The sequence below is a fragment of the Pelobates fuscus genome, chromosome 9, assembly GCF_036172605.1.
Source record: "Pelobates fuscus isolate aPelFus1 chromosome 9, aPelFus1.pri, whole genome shotgun sequence".
Lineage (NCBI taxonomy): Eukaryota > Metazoa > Chordata > Amphibia > Anura > Pelobatidae > Pelobates > Pelobates fuscus.
In genome coordinates this window covers 128,645,810-128,661,930 of record NC_086325.1, presented here as the reverse complement: position 1 = coordinate 128,661,930, position 16,121 = coordinate 128,645,810, and the positions used below count along the sequence as shown (strand labels likewise).

Below are 16,121 nucleotides of genomic sequence, written 5' to 3'. Positions count from 1 at the left end.
CAATGTTGGGAGGTATGGGTCAGGTCTCACAGTGCCTCTCAAACATTTCTAAACCCTGAATAAAAACTAACATTTGTGGTTGTTTCATCTCTGTCCTGCAGTGTGTTACTTGCTTTGGGTTGGTATTATTGCACTTGTGCCTTTGTGTGTGATTACAGACACTAGGGAATAATTAGTCTTCACTCTCTGCCATTAACATGAAAACAAACAAGAGCTAATGGGAGGTGAAAAGCCAGAGCAAGAAAGGGATGCTTAAAGAAATGAGGAAAATACGATAAAATACTGGAGAAAAGAATATGGATAAAAATCATCTTACAGGAAAATTTACCTTCAACAGGATCATCAATAACAAGATTGTCTGACTGATTGCAACAAAAGATCTGCTGACTAATCTCCTCACACCACAGGTAACCAGGAAACCCACAACTAAATAACATCTTTGATCTTTTACATTGCTCAGAGAGGCAAGCAACAGATACAAAAACACAAACAGCAATAGTATTTTTAAGAGTGTAGCAAGAACAGACAAAAATATTCTCATACACTTTAGATGTATTTGTTATCTGTTTTCACAATTTGTTTTTAATCTTGTTAACACTGCTTTGTTATTGACAATAATTAATTTCCAATTCTATGACAGCCTAGTATATGTGAGAGAGGGAGGGGAAGGATACATAAATATATTATATGTATTGTGAGAACATAATGCAATATATGGGTTCAACCCTCTTAATAAATGCATTGACATTATTCATATTTTGTGAACTGTGCATTTTTTCCTGTTTGTTATGGGGAATAATTGCATGCAGGACGTCACCATAATTAGAACATTTAAATAACTGGAATATCATGTATATATTTTAATGAACAGATTGTTTTGGAAAAGCGTACCACACATAGTGACATAACCTGGGCATTAATTCCCCATAATAAATGGTAAATACACAATTCATGGGCTTCAATGTAAAGCAGAATCGGGCCATGCATGTAGATTAAAAAACTACACTCCTCCAGCATCTGCTGGCTAAGACTGTAGCTCCCACTATTCTTAATAGCAATAGCACTGGGGCATGTATGTCCCAGTGCTGTCTTAAAAGTAATAACTTCCCCTTACACTACATTAACCATTAATATCTACCCTATCCTAAAAACTCCACCACTATATTAATACTAACCTTTTACCCCACAGTACACAAAAGCTAAGCCTTAACCCTTACACTACTCCATACCTTTCACCAGAACTTACTAAACTTAAAATATTAATGTAATGTACTAAGGGAAAGTTATACCATTTCGGGGTTCTGAACTATTCAGTCTTCTGTTACTATATTTTCAGTACCCTAAAATATGTTACCGTATATGTATAAATTACTACAGTTGACATTTTAGTCATTAATTTATTGAGTGTTATAATTTGATTTGTAATATTATTATTGGCATTTATAAATACATTATTTCACTGCAATGCATTGCCCAGGGCAAACTACTCTTTTATTTTTGTAAAATATGTAATGTGAAAAAGTGCTGGGTTGCTGTACTAGTGGACCAAAAGTTGCCAGTCCTCCTCTGGTGTTTGTATTGTGACAAGAATTCTGGTCTGGTGGTAAAAGTGAGACATACTCTAATCAGCCACAACATTAAAACCAGCTGACTAAAATCACATAGGTCCCCTCATGCTGCCAAAACAGCTCTGATGTGTTGAGGCATGGATTCCACAAGACTTCTGAACATGTCCTGTGGTATCCGGCACCAAGACATTAGTAGCAGAACGTTTAAGTCCTGCAGGTTGCAACGTGAGGTTTCGATGGACTAGATTTGTTGTAGGGTTAGGCAACCTACGGCATGTGTGCCATTCACGGGGTGGTGCAGTGTGTTTGTGTGTAAGGTTCTGTGTGTGGCGGGGTGCAGTGTGTCTGTGTGAGGGCCTGTGTGTGTGGGGGGGAAGGGTGCAGTGTGTATGTGGGGGGTGCAGTGTGTTTGTTTGAGAGGTTCTGTGTGTGTGTGGGGGGGTACAGTGTGTTTGTTTGAGGGGGTCTGTGTGTGGGGAGGGTGCCGTGTGTTTGTGTGAGGGATGTAGTGTCAGGGGTCTATATTGTGTGTTGGGGATCGGAGAGAAAATCTATTTTTTTTTATTTTATTTTTTTACTTAATAAGAGGTAAAGAAAACTATGCATGTCTCTAGTAAGAGTCACACATTTACACATATATTTTCTGTTAAAAACATATGTTTAAAGCTTGTTTTTTTGTGCACACCATCATTATGCCATGGATCTTAACTATTTTATTAGTAATCTTTGTTCAGCAATTCCTTATTTCAGAAACACTGAAATTGTATGGAACCTACTCTTGACTTGGACAAGCTACAAAAAACAATTATATTTAATAATAGTATTTGCCTTCACTGGGCTTTTTATGTTTGTGTCAATTCAGACACTGTTATCACCATACAAATATAGAATAGAAAAACTAATTGCATCATTGCACAGAATATAACTATTATGTCAACAATTTTTAACTACATCCCCCCTTCCTAACTCTGGCCTGGAAGGAGGGGACGTATCACTGCAAGCCCTGGTGGTCCAGTAGTTTCGTGTGCACCTTAGCCTGCACCTCCTCCGGCTGCAGGCTGACTTCACTATTTTCTTCCCGTGAGAACAGCGCTGTCAGAGCGTTGCCATGGTAACGTGCAGCAACGCTCTGACCTGCCTGTTCACGGGAGGATCACAGCCTCCTTGGTCCTCCTCCTGTCCAACAGGCTCCCGGGTCCTAGCTCCCTCCCTCCCTCTCGCTTAACAAATTGCACAGAGAGTGGTGAGGGAGATCCAAATGATTTAGTGGGCTGGACATTTCCCACCCCTGACGTAGAGGAAGTAATTCAGATCACGTCATTCCAGCACTTGTGAATGGGAATCCACACTGGAGTAGAGCATCCCGCAGCTGCTGTTGCAGTTCCTGTCCTTGACATGTACCTGAGCAGCCAGGTCCACACTGGAACCCAGGGAAGCCACCCACACTGCTAGATATATGCAAAATAACCCTCCCCTCATACAAATAATACGAACAGCCCACACACAAACATGCACAAATGCAAACTACGCATGAACATATACAATATACAAAGCAACTACAGTATAAATAACATAAGCAGAATACGGCAACATACACACCTCAATTTAAAAAAAAATAGGACTGACATACTACAGGATAAGACAACCCTATTTCGGCACAGTAGCGAACTTTTGAAGTTGCACTTCAAACTCCAGAACAGTTTAAGTGGCCGCCATTTTACATTCGAGCACGTGGTGACGGCCATCTTGTTCGCATGGACCAAAACTGCGAATAGACTTCAGGGAGACTTAGCTGCCAATGCCCTGGAACTATTTACAGCATGAAAACCTTGTGGTTCCCGGTCGGTCCTCCAGCTGCGCTTAGCCGCGATTCTATGGAACTGTTTTGGGCATGGGACCATGCCTGCGCCTGGGAAAAACTATGACTTCCATAAAATTTCTGAACCCCTGATCTGATCTGGGTGATATGTTGTTCACCCAGATCACGGCTATCAGGGGATGTAACATTTATGGGGATATGTTGTGTTTTGGGGTACTTATGGGACTTTATAATAAATGTGTGTTTTTCTGCCTGGAGATAATTGAGTTACATAAAGTACTTCATTCAATTATTTCACAGGCAGAGGGGAGGGATTGTATGTATGTTATGGGAGTGTCATACAGTTAATTACTGTTCCTATTGTTTTTTTTCCCTTTGTGTCCCTTTGCCGAACAAGGTCCACCTGGGTGTCACCCTTGTTGGGAAACTTGCATAGAAGGCCACTGATTGCTATTTTTTTTACTTTATTTAATGATTTTTCACTTGCAGGGAGACTGCCTGTCAGCACAGACAGTCCCCCTGCAGGCAGACACATGGACCCTTTTTGCGGTCATGTGATCGAGTGATCACATGGCTGTGGGGTCCTGATCTGCCGAGGGGGGACTGCCCGGGCAGACAGGCAACCCCCCTGGACCGGGAGGAGAGCTGATCGCCGCCGTGGGACCGACGGCGATCAAGTAAGTAGCCCCAGACCGTTATGACGGTTCAGGACCGTCAGCGGTCCAAACGCACGTTTTACCGCTGACGGTCCTGAACCGTCAGCGGTCCTGAAGGGGTTAAGAAGGGGAACCAAGCCCCTCCCACAACTTCAGGCCACGCCTTCCATTTGTGGTCACGGCATAAAGCCGTAGCATTAGGAACATAAGACAAACAGGGAATGGAAATGTCAGTTGTGTTGTGCCGGAACTGACGAGGTAGTAGGCCTGAAATAAAAGAGGGCCTACCTTATGAAATGCTTATAAAAGGAGGTGTGGTGGGTGGGACAACTCGCCAGACCTAACAGGTAATGAGGTAAGGGCTGAAATAAAAGAGGGCAAAAAAGATATAAACCAGTTTATTCATCCTACAAATACATCATAGTATATCACATATTCATAGTCTTGAATGCTAGGCGCACCTCTTGTATTGGCTGAGGGATGTATCTGGTGTAAGCCGTGGATTTCCATTGGCCTAATATTTTAATGATGTGAGCCGGGATATTCTTTTTACAAGCTGTAGTGGCGGCTCCTATTCTAAATGAGTGACCAGAGTAGTTGGCTGGGTTCAATCCTAACCGAACCAACAACATTCTTACAAATACCATGAACTTACTCGTAGTGAGCTTATTACCGTGTAAGGTCAGCAGTGGTTGTGTTTGAGCCATTGTACAGAAGGACAGATATTTGTCGAAAACTTCCACAGGACACCATTTATTACTAGTGGGGTAATAGGTGATAGTGACCGTCTGTCCTTTGGCGCTAGTTTTGGTATGGTGTAGGCATAGTAGATAGTGATCTTGTACCTTCACCAGGTTTGACCTTGTGATGAAATTCGGGGAGTTATAGTTAGTAGTGGTGAACTCTTTGGGCCGAAGAAAACCGTAAAAGGCCAAATAGATGGCTGTTTTAATTACACGATTAGTATGAGCTTCGAATGGTGAGGTGTCTAGCAGATTTGACAGTGACTGAAACAATAGATCGTGGATGGGTAGTCTAGATGGTGAGGGTATAGGGGTGGAGTCTTTAATACCTTTAAGTATGGCTTTAACTTGGTAAGATGACAGAAAGCGTTGTCTATTACGCCAAGTGGTGAGGATGTTGAATACCAATGATATACAACTTAATGGTATTAAATAATCATGTTAGATGAAGGTGGCAAAAATAAATAAATGCAATCATTGTCTCCATTGAAAATTGGTCAGTGATATTAAAGTCCAGCAAGAATCTATTGAAAATATGAAAAGCCCTGCCATATGCCTTCCTGGTGTTATCGGAAAGACCGAGTTGCGAGAGTTGCTGCCCGTGATAGAGCAGTTATTTTAGTCCCAAACCATCTCCTGCCATTGCGGTACAGGAGTTGGTATCAAGGTAGCTGTTGGTAGTGCTGCCCAGAACTCCTGAAACCGAAATCGTAAAAAGGGATCAGCAGCGATATTCAGAACCCCAGGCACATGAATGCAAGTTAAGAGCAAACTGTGTTTTGCAGCTAGCCACGTGAGAGTCCTCATAAACCGCATGATGGCCAGGGAAGAGGAACGTCCCTTGTTTACAATATGGCACATTGCCATGTTGTCCGAGAAGCAACGCACCGTATTCCCAGACCAGCAATCTCCCCACTTAACTGCCGCTGCCACAATTGGATAGAGCTCAAATAACGCTGAACTTGGGGATCTCCGTAATTTCCCCCGGCCATTTACCCCACACCCATTCATTTCCACAAATAACAGCAAATCCTGAAGTGGCAGACTGCCACTCCAGACTGACACCGACTTATCTGTCCATACCGGGATAAAAATGCTTTTCCCATTCCAATTTAGCAAAAATTCCCTCCACATACGTAGGTCAGTGGTGGCATGCACATCTAATGTAATGCGGGAGGAATCAGATTGCAATAGGGGAAATAGGCTAAGCAATCGGGATATGAACGCTCTCCCCTGTGGAATAATTTTCATAGCGAAATTTAGTGAACCCAACAGGGATTGTAACTCCTTCCTATTACATGAGCCACCTGCTAGGTAAAGGTCGATGACTGCCAGGATGCGTTCAATCTTCTCCCCGGGGAGGCTAGCCTGCATATGCACAGAGTCCAGCACCACCCCCAAGAAGTTGATGATCGTATCTGGACCTTCAGTCTTTGTTGGTGAAATAGGTACTCCTAGTTGTGTGAATAGTCGTGTTATAGACAGGAGGCTACTAGTGACGTACCGAACTGTTCGCTGGCGAATAGTTCCTGGCGAATATAGTGTGTTCGCATTCGCCGCCGCGGGCGAACACATGGGCGGTTCGATCCGCCCCCTATTCGTCATCATTGAGCAAACTTTGACCCTGTGCGTCACAGTCAGCAGACACATTCCAGCAGACCCTCCCAGCATCCATTTTAGATTCATTCTGAAGCTGCAAGCTTAGTGAGAGGAGGGAAAGTGTAGCTGCTGCTGATTAGATAGGGAAATTGATAGCTAGGCTAGGGTATTCAGTGTCCACTACAATCCTGAAGGACTCATCTGATCTCTGCTGTAAGAACAGCACCCCAAAAAGCCCTTTTTAGGGCTAGAACATCAGTCTGCTTTTTTTTTGTCTGTGTAATATAATTGCAGTTGCCTGCCTGCCAGCTTCTGTGTCAGGCTCACAGTGCATACTGTGCCCATTTGCCCAGTGCCACCACTCACTCACTGGTGTCACAATAGCTTAAGCTTGACATTTAAAAAGAAAAAATAAATGTTACTGTAATAAATTGAATAGCAGTTGTCTGCCAGCTTCTGTGTCAGGCTCAGTGGATACTGTGCCCATTTGCCCAGTTCCACCACTCATATCTGGTTTCACATTAGCTTATGCTTGACATTTAAAAAGAGAATTTTTTTTTTTCACTGTAATAGATTGAATAGCAGTTAGTTACCTGCCAGCTTCTGGTGTCTCTATATCTGGTGTCTCTATAGCGTGCTTTTACAAAGAAATTTTTTTCCAGTGTAAGCTAATAGCAGTCAGTGTCCTTAAAGCGGGTGTGTCAGGCCTTTAGCGTGTGCCCTGCAGACCCCTGCCAGTGTACTTTGACAGTTGCCACTCATATCTGGTGTCTCTATAGCGTGCTTTTACAAAGAAAAAAAGTTTTCCAGTGTAAGCTAATAGCAGTCAGTGTCCTTTAAAGCGGGTGTGTCAGGCCTTCCTTCAGCGTGTGCCCTGCAGACCCCTGCCAGTGTACTTTGACACTCATATCTGGTGTCACAATAGCGTGCATTTAAAACCCAAAAACTTTTTTCACTGTTATAGATTGAATAGCAGTTAGTTGTCTTCAATCCCCCAAAAAATGACAGGCGGAGGCAGGCCACCCCGCAGGGGCCATCGTGTTCGTGGTGCTGTGATACCCTTTGGCCCTAGAATAATGCCCAGTTTTCAGAGGCCACGTACCCTGAACTTGAAAAGTTCTGAGGACATAGTTGACTGGCTAACACAGGACACCCAATCTTCTACAGCTTCCAGTCAAAGAGTACCTCTTTTTACAGAGGAATGTGTACAACAGAGTATTTTTAAATAAATAAAGTGGTTTACAAGCAGCTCGATACACTTATGTGGAAGTATCCTCTATTCCACAAGACAGAATTGAAGTTATAGTGTGGTGTAAGTGAAAAAAACCTTATACCAACAAGTGGAGCGCTTTGACATGTATAGCTTACCAAATGGTTTCTCATTCAATCATAGAGTATACGGTACATGTTGAAAGCACAAAAAAATACAATATAGTGCAGACGGTTTTGAAATAATAAAGTTATAATAAAGCTGTAGTGGTGGTTTCTAAACAAATGGAACACTCACATTTAACCCCTTAAGGACACGTGACATGTGTGACATGTCATGATTCCCTTTTATTCCAGAGGTTTGATCCTTAAGGGGTTAAAGGAGCCTGTATGTAAGAACACTGGCTCTGTATTTCAGCCTGTGTGCTTATTTTGGGGGTAGCACCGCCCGTCTCCTTCGATATAGGATGTTTCTCAAAGACAAAAACGGAGAGATCAGACCAATGTGTAGGGGGTGTTTGCAAAACACAATTACTTTAGAGATAAATGGTGTGTTCACCTGGTCCTGAGCCTGTGGGTCCCGGCTCTAGGTATATACGTGTTGTGCCAATTTCAGTGGGGATGGCACTACCCCTGGGGAGTAGTGATGTACCGAACTGTCCGCCGGCGAACAGTTCCCGGCGGAATTGGCGTGTTCGCGTTCGCCGCGGCGGGAGGACACATGCGCAGTTCGATCCGCCCCCTATTCGTCATCATTGGGCAAACTTTGACCCTGTGCCTCTCGGTCAGCAGACACATTCTAGCCAATCAGCAGCACTCCCTCCCTTCCACACCCTCCAACCTCCCTCCCAGCATCCATTTTCGATTCATTCTGAAGCTGCATGCTTAGTGAGAGGAGGGAAAGTTTAGCTGCTGCTGATTAGATAGGGAAATTGATAGCTAGGCTAGGGTATTCAGTGTCCACTACAATACTGAAGGACTAATCTCATCTCTGCTGTAAGGACAGCACCCCAAAAAGCCCTTTTTAGGGCTAGAACATCAGGCTGCTTTTTTTTTTTTCCTGTGTAATGTAATTGCAGGTGCCTGCCTGCCAGTTTCTGTGTGAGGTTCACATTGGATACTGTGCCCACTTGCCCAGTGCCACCACTCATATCTGTTTTAACAATTGGTTAAGCTTTACATTTAAAATAAATAATTTGTTTTCACTGTAATAGAAGAGCAGTTGCCTGCCTGCCAGCTTCTGTGTCAGGTTGGATGCCTTGCCCATTTGCACAGTCAGTGCCACCACTCATATCTGTTTTAACAATAGCTTAAGCTTTAGATTTTAAAGAAATAATTTTTTTCACTGTAATAGAAGATCAGTTAGTTGTCTGCAAGCGTCTGGGTGTCAGGCCTACTTCAGCGTGTGCTCTGCAAACCTGTGCCAGCGTGCTTTGACAGTTGCCAATCATATTTGGTGTCTCTATAGCGTGCTTTTAAAACCAAAATTTGTTTTTCACTGTTATAGATTGAATAGCAGTTACTTGTCTTCAAGCGGCTCTGTCAGTCCTTCCTTCAGCGTGTGCTCTGCAGAACTGTTCCAGTGCACATTGCCAATCATATCTGGTGTCTCTATAGCGTGCTTTTAAAACCAAAATTTATTTTTGACTGTTATAAATTGAATAGCAGTTACTTGTCTTCAAGCGGGTGTCTTAGGCCTACAGTGTGTGCTCTGCAGAACTGTTACAGTTCACATTGCCAATCATATCTGGTCTCACAGTAGCTTGCACACATAGTACCACTAATCCCCCAAAAAATGACAGGCAGAGGCAGGCCACCCCGCAGGGGCCGTCGTGGTCGTGGTGCTGTGATTCCCATTTGCCCTAGAATAATGCCCAGTTTTCAGAAGCCACGTACCCTGAACTTGAAAAGTTCTGAGGACATAGTTGACTGGCTAACACAGGACACCCAATCTTGTACAGCCTCCGCTCGGAACCTTGACGCACCATCCTCCTCCAGCTTAGCTTCAGGCACCTCTCAAGATACCACTCACCCGCCTGCCGCCACCACCAAAACTAGCACCACAGCCGCTTTACTTGGTATGTCAGAGGAGTTATTCACACACCCGTTTGAAGAAATGAGTGATGCGCAACCATTATTGCTAGAGGATGTAGATAACAGGGATATGTATCAGGCAGGCAGCATTAAACACATGGAGGTACGGTGTGATGATGATGTTGTACCCGCTGCTGCTTCCTTTTCTGAGTTGTCAGATACAAGCGAAGCGGTTGATGATGACGATGCGTCCATGGATGTCACGTGGGTGCCCGCTCGGCAAGAAGAAGAACAGGGCGAAAGTTCAGATGGGGAGACAGAGAGGAGGAGGAGACGAGTTGGAAGCAGGGGGGGGTCGTCGCAAGGAGCTAGTGGCACAGTCAGACAGAATGCATCGGCACCCGGGGTCAGCCCGACAGCACGCCAATGAACGCATGCTGTGTCCACCACCAGAATGCCGTCATTGCAGAGCTCAGCAGTGTGGCATTTTTTTTGTGTGTCTGCCTCTGACAACAGCGATGCCATTTGCAACCAGTGCCAAAGGAAACTGAGTCGTGGGAGGTCCAACACCCACCTAGGTACAACTGCTTTGCGTAGGCACATGATCTCACATCACAAACGCCTATGGGATCAACACATGAGTACAAGCAGCACGCCTACTCTAAGCCGCCATCCTCCTCCTGGTCCAGCATCTTCAGCCACGTCAACCACTGCTGTCCTTCTTGCCCCCTCTCAACCATCCGCCACTCCGTCTCCCGCCTTGAGCAGTTCCCGCTCATCTGCCTACAGTCATGTGTCTGTCAAGGACATGTTTGAGCGTAAGAAGCCAATGTCACCAAGTCACCCCCTTGCCCAGCGTCTGACAGCTGGCTTGTCCGAACTATTAGCCCGCCAGCTTTTACCATACAATCTGGTTGAGTCTGAGGCGTTCAAAAAATTTGTAGCTATTGGGACACCGCAGTGGAAGGTACCCGGCCGGAATTTCTTTTCACAAAAGGCAATCCCCAACTTGTACTCGATTGTGCAAAAGGAAGTCATGGCATGTCTGGCACACAGTGTTGGGGCAAGGGTCCATCTGACCACTGATACCTGGTCTGCAAAGCATGGTCAGGGCAGGTATATCTCCTACACTGCGCATTGGGTAAACCTACTGACGGCTGACAAGAAAGGAATGCGTGGCATTGCAGAGGAGTTGGTGACACCGCCACGAATTGCAGGCAGTCCTGCTGCCACCTCCTCTACTCCTCCTACTCCATCCTCTTCCATAACCTCCTCGGCTGAGTCCTCTTGTGCCGCTGCTTCTTGCTCCACATCAACGGCACCCCCCCAGCTCCCCAGGTACTATTCCACATCCCGGATACGGCAGTGTCACGCCGTCTTGGGTTTGACTTGCTTGAAAGCAGAGAGTCACACCGGACAAGCACTCCTGTCCGCCCTGAACGCACAGGTGGAAAAGTGGCTGACTCCGCAGCAACTGGATATCGGCAAAGTGGTGTGTGACAACGGAAAAAATTTGATAGCGGCATTGAAGTTGGGCAAGTTGACACATGTGCCGTGCATGGCACATGTGTGTAATCTGATCGTACAACGCTTTGTGCATAAGTACACAGGCTTACAGGACGTCCTGAAGCAGGCCAGGAAGGTGTGTGGCCATTTCAGGCGTTCCTACACGGCCATGGCTCACTTTGCCGATATCCAGCGGCAAAACAACATGCCAGTGAGGCGCTTGATTTGCGACAGCCCTACACGTTGGAATTCAACACTCCTAATGTTCGACCGCCTGCTCCAACAAGAAAAAGCTGTTAATGAATATTTGTATGACCGGGGTGCTAGGACAGCCTCTGGGGAGCTGGGAATTTTTTTGCCACGTTACTGGACGCTCATGCGCAATGCCTGTAGGCTCATGCGTCCTTTTGAGGAGGTGACAAACCTAGTCAGTCGCAACGAAGGCACCATCAGCGACATCATACCATTTGTTTTCTTCCTGGAGCGTGCCCTGCAAAGAGTGCTGGATCAGGCTGTAGATGAGCGTGAAGAGGAAGAGGAAGAGTTGTGGTCACCATCACCACCAGAAACAGCCTTATCAGCATCGCTTGCTGGACCTGCGGCAACGCTGGAAGAGGATTGTGAGGAAGAGGAGTCAGAGGAGGATTGTAGCTTTGAGGAGGAGGAGGAGGAGCAAGACCAAACACAACAGGCATCCCAGGGTGCTCGTTGTCACCTATCTGGTACCCGTGGTGTTGTACGTGGCTTGGGGGAAGAACATACCTTCATTGAGATCACTGAGGAGGAGGAACGGGAAATGAGTAGCTCGGCATCCAACCTTGTGCAAATGGGGTCTTTCATGCTGTCCTGCCTGTTGAGGGACCCTCGTATAAAAAGGCTGAAGGAGAACGACCTGTACTGGCTGTCCACGCTACTAGACCCCCGGTATAAGCAGAAAGTGGCGTAAATGTTACCCAATTACAACAAGTCGGAAAGGATGCAGCATTTGCAAAATAAATTAAAAAGTATGCTTTACACAGCGTATAAGGGTGATGTCACAGCACAACGGGAATCTAACAGGGGGAGAGGTGGAAGTCATCCTCCTCCTCCTCCTCCCACGACCACGCCGGCAAGGACAGGACGCTTTAAAGACGTGTTGTTGATGGAGGACATGCGGACCTTTTTAAGTCCTATGCATCGCCACAGCCCTTCGGGATCCACCCTCAGAGAGCGACTCGACCGACAGGTAGCAGACTACCTCGCCTTAACTGCAGATATCGACACTCTGAGGAGCGATGAACCCCTTGACTACTGGGTGTGCAGGCTTGACCTGTGGCCTGAGCTATCCCAATTTGCGATAGAACTTCTGGCCTGCCCCGCTTCAAGTGTCCTGTCAGAAAGGACCTTCAGTGCAGCAGGAGGTATTGTCACTGAGAAGAGAAGTTGCCTTGGTCAAAAAAGTCTAGATTACCTCACCTTTATTAAGATGAATGAGGGATGGATCCCGAAGGGACTGACACTGGGCGATACATTCGATTAAAAAAAAGCCTGATGAGATGAGCTGCCTTGGGCTAAAAATGGTCCACACGCTGCTGTATTTTAGCTCTGAATGCCGGTTGACTTGCGTGACTTATCCGCCACCAACTAGGGTTCAAGCCGCCATGTTTTAGGGCACTTTCTGCCTGTGAAGCAAACATCAATTTTCATGGCCGCTGCTACAGCAGCGGCTGCAACAATACCTAATTTTTCAGGCATGTGTACATGCTTATTTTTTAGGCCCTCTGGTGCTGCACTGTGGCTTCAAAAACCAAACAACAAAAAAAGGCACATAGTGACCCTATGTAGGGGGAACTGTCCCTATTCTGCTCTGTGTCAGTGTGTATCATTAATTTGACTATCTTTCTTCAGATTCAAAAATTACAATTCCAGGAAAAATTTAACAAACATTTACAAGAACATGTTATGCACATCATAGAAACAACGTGAACCTCTTTAAAGCTACAAACTTAAGACAAAAAATACGTACACACAATGTGTAAGGGTTTGAAAGAAAATTCTGAATCCTTACATGTTTACTTTATCGTTTGTTTGATTTTTGTGAACCATATATAAACTACAAGCAGTGTGAAAACTAAATAGTATGCTTTACACAGCGTATAAGGGTGATGTCACAGCACAACGGGAATGTAACAGGGGAAGAGGTGAAAGTCATCCTCCTCCTCCTCCCATGACGACGCCATATCTGCCAAGTGACCCTATGTAGGGGGAACAGTCTCTATTCTGCTCTGTGTCAGTGTGTATCAGGGACCTTGAGGACAGGTGTCAATCCATATCTGCCAAGTGACCCTATGTAGGGGGAACAGTCTCTATTTTGCTCTGTGTCAGTGTGTATCATGGTCTCTGAGGACAGGTGTCAATCCATACCTGCCAAGTGACCATATGTAGGGGGAACAGTCTATATTCTGCTCTTTGTCAGTGTGCATCAGGGGCTTTGAGGACAGGTGTCAATCCATACCTGCCAAGTGACCCTATGTAGGGGGAACAGTCTCTATTCTGCTCTTTGTCAGTATGTATCAGGGGCTTTGAGGACAGGTGTCAATCCATATCTGCCAAGTGACCCTATGTAGGGGTAACAGTCTCTATTCTGCTCTGTGTCAGTGTGTATCATGACATCAGACAGTGGCGGAAATGTTATCGAATTACAAGTCGGAAAGGATGCAGCATTTGCAAAATAAATTAAAAAGTATGCTTTACACAGCATATAAGGGTGATATCACAGCAACGGGAATCTAACAGGGGAAGAGGTGAAAGTCATCCTCCTCCTCCCACGACCACGCCATATCTGCCAAGTGACCCTATGTAGGGGGAACAGTCTCTATTCTGCTCTGTGTCAGTGTGTATCATGGTCTCTGAGGACAGGTGTCAATCCATACCTGCCAAGATACTACTAAGGAGCTTGTCCATGCTCTAGTAATTTCCCGCATGGATTACTGTAACCCTCTCCTGATTGGTCTTCCCAAAAGCCGTACTGCACCCCTACAGTCCGTAATGAACGCTGCTGCTAGACTGATTTTCCTCTCTAGTTGTTTCTCTCACACCTCACCCCTCTGCCAGTCCTTACATTGGCTTCCTGTATGCTATAGGAGTCAATTCAAGGTACTTACTAACACCTATAAAGCACTGAACAACTCTAGCCCCTCTTATATCTCCTCACAGATCCATAGGTATGTCCCTTCTCGGTCTCTCCGCTCTGCCCGTGACCACCTCCTGTCCGTTGTCCGCACTCGTACGGCCAACTCGCGCTTGCAGGACTTCTCGCGGGCGGCTCCCTTCCTATGGAATAGCCTGCCTACCGCCATCAGACTCTCCCCTAGTCTTGCATCTTTTAAGAAGTACCTTAAAACCCACCTCTTTAGGAAAGCTTATGGCCTCCAAGACTAACCAATACCTCACATACCTGTCTCTTGCCCTCTCCTAAAGGGCAGTCCACCTTATTTGATTGCAAATTCCTGTCCTAATGTGTTTTACACCCCACCTCCTATAGAATGTAAGCTCGATCGAGCAGGGTCCTCTTCAACCTATTGTTCCTGTAAGTTTATTTGTAATTGTCCTATTTATAGTTAAATCCCCTTCTTAATATTGTAAAGCGCTACGGAATCTGTTGGCGCTATATAAATTGCAATAATAATAATAATAATAATATTCTGCTCTGTGTCAGTGTGTATCAGGGGCTTTGAGGACAGGTGTCAATCCATATCTGCCAAGTGACCCTATGTAGGGGGAACAGTCCCTATTCTGCTCTGTGTGAGGAGGTGGAACGGGAAATGAGTAGCTCGGCATTCAACCTTGTGCAAATGGGGTCTTTCATGCTGTCGTGCCTGATGAGGGACCCTCGTATAAAAAGGCTGAAGGAGAACGACCTGTGCTGGGTGTCCACGCTACTAGACCCCCGGTATAAGCAGACAGTGGCGGAAATGTTATCGAATTACAAGTCGGAAAGGATGCAGCATTTGCAAAATAAATTAAAAAGTATGCTTTACACAGCATATAAGGGTGATGTCACAGCAACGGGAATCTAACAGGGGAAGAGGTGAAAGTCGTCATCCTCCTCCCACGACCACGCCATATCTGCCAAGTGACCCTATGTAGGGGGAACAGTCTCTATTCTGCTCTGTGTCAGTGTGTATCATGGTCTCTGAGGACAGGTGTCAATCCATACCTGCCAAGTGACCCTATGTAGGGGGAACAGTCCCTATTCTACTCTGTGACAGTGTGTATCAGGGTCTCTGAGGACAGGTGTCAATCCATATGTCAAGGTGTCAATATGTCATATGTCAGGTGTCAATCCATATCCATTGTGATTTAGGAATGTTAGGTGATTTATACCCTTTATGGATTGTGACGAAGTGCCCTTCGCCACTTTGTCCTGGAGAGGCCCGCTTGCCTGCCTCCTCCCCTGTGACTATGGTCCTGGACTGTATTGCACTTTAAACACTATATTCGGGCATATGGATTTGTATTAGGCTGACTCTAGCCCTTTAACTATTCTGTAGGTCTGGACTGCTAATATAACAGCCGGGGGATTTATACGAATATATTGCATGGGAATACCATTACTGGAGAATGCAGCCGTTCGTATGATTTCATACGAATTCTTTGTGCTCTGAATAGGTGGCCGCCATTTCGGGACTTTACACGTGTTCGCGGCCATCTTGCGCACGAACAGCGGGGTTTGCCTGTGAACGCATGGAACTAAAATCGGATACGCAAACAGGCGAACACCGCTGAGACCTCCATGCACCCAGAACTTCGTACGGAAACTACCGAACAACCAAGTTATACCTAACTTGGTATGGGGATTCTAGCGATCACGGAGATGCGAATGGATGGCAAGAATTTCGTATCTTTTGTTCATACGAACGGAGACCGACCGCAAGGCCGAAACGTATGGAACTATTTTCGTCTAGTTGGTCTGTGCGGTCGGCCAAAACTTTGGAACTCTGTATCT

The 16,121-nt window shown here is 45.6% G+C and overlaps 1 protein-coding gene across 1 annotated transcript in view; it reads left to right on the top strand.

Annotated features, from left to right (window-relative positions):
* The first annotated feature begins 270 nt into the window (after nt 1-270).
* The window catches only part of LOC134573678 (cyclic nucleotide-gated olfactory channel-like), a 216,892-nt gene continuing 201,041 nt past the window's right edge, over nt 271-16,121 (top strand). Inside the window, exon 1 of the mRNA XM_063433459.1 lies at nt 271-407. The gene's annotated coding sequence lies outside the window, so the exon portion shown is untranslated. The remainder of the gene's footprint in view (nt 408-16,121) is intronic.